This window comes from Gracilinanus agilis, chromosome 3 (genome assembly GCF_016433145.1).
Source record: "Gracilinanus agilis isolate LMUSP501 chromosome 3, AgileGrace, whole genome shotgun sequence".
NCBI lineage: Eukaryota > Metazoa > Chordata > Mammalia > Didelphimorphia > Didelphidae > Gracilinanus > Gracilinanus agilis.
The window spans coordinates 58,457,951-58,459,244 of record NC_058132.1 but is presented as its reverse complement, the minus strand read 5'-3'; positions in this window follow the sequence as shown (position 1 = coordinate 58,459,244).

Here is a 1,294-nt window from a genome sequence, read left to right as displayed (position 1 = left end):
CTCTCTCTCTCTCTCTCTCTCTCTCTCTCTCTCTCTCTCTCTCTCTTCTCTCTCTCTCTGAAGGATGTTCCGTTGGCAAACCCTGATTTCATTCTCTATCGATGGCAACTGTCTCCATAATGATGTAAGGAACTCTGTGTGGGTTTTGTTGACTGTTTCTCAACAGCCACCTCACACTCTGGCCATCTTTCTAATCTGCACTAGTGGCTGAACTGGTCACCCACAGCCTCGCCTCCTCCAAGATGGCAATCATCTGTACTGGCCATCACTATGCCTCTGGAGTGGCTTATGACTTTGATCAGCTTCAGAAGCTCTGTGGATGATTCTTCACAAATTCTGGGACCCCAATATGCCATGCCATTCATGTCTCCTCCTTTTTGGATATAATCCAGGTCCCTTCAGAACTAACCACCTGCAAAAACCAAGCCCACAAGGGCAAATGCCTCTGACCCCATCTCTTTTTGGGAATGCCCCTGCAATGCTGCAGTAAAGTCTATATCCCTAGAGACTCAAATTTTGTCCTGTTATTCTCACTCATACCAACCTTGCCCATGATTCTCGGCCCCTCTGGACCTACCTAGTATTCTCCTAAATCGTTGCCCCTCCACCAACTAAAGTTGTTAGAAGACCTCAAGGATTTCCCCCCTGACTAAAATGGATTTTGGGTCTCTGGGGCTGGCCATCTTGTGATACCCCTGGGCTCCTGGAGTGTGTCTTATTGCCTACTGAAACAGTCTTTTGACTTTGCTTTATTTGTTCTTGCTGTCTTGAGAGGTCATTGGCTTCTACTTGCCCAATTCTGGTCTTTAGAGACTGGTTTTCTGTTATAATATTATGATTTTCCTTCTTGGTTTGATCCATCCTGTTTTCTAGCTGTTTAATTTTGTTTTCCAATTGGGAGTTTCTGTCTTTTAACCTGTTAATTTCCTTTTGAGCTGTTTCCCACTTCTCTCGCCAAATCTCTTCCATATTTTTCTTGATCTCAGATTTGAATTCTTCAAGAGCTTGTGATCAATTTTCATTTTTTTGGGAAGGTTTGGATATGATTACTTGTTTGTTCTCCTCTGCTGTTTGCTCTGTTGTCTGGAATTTTTCTGTGTAAAAGTTGTTGAGTATTAAAGATTTCCTCTTGTTGATCTTTTTCTTTTGGGGTTCTTGTGACTGGCTTGCCATTGTTAGTCCCATGCCCTCTCAGGTTTATCCTCACGCCCAGGGTCTATCTGCACTCTTTAGGCTCCTAAGGTCTCAAGTCTAGTTGTTCTCAGGGTCAGGCCTCCTGGTGGTCCCCTTGCTT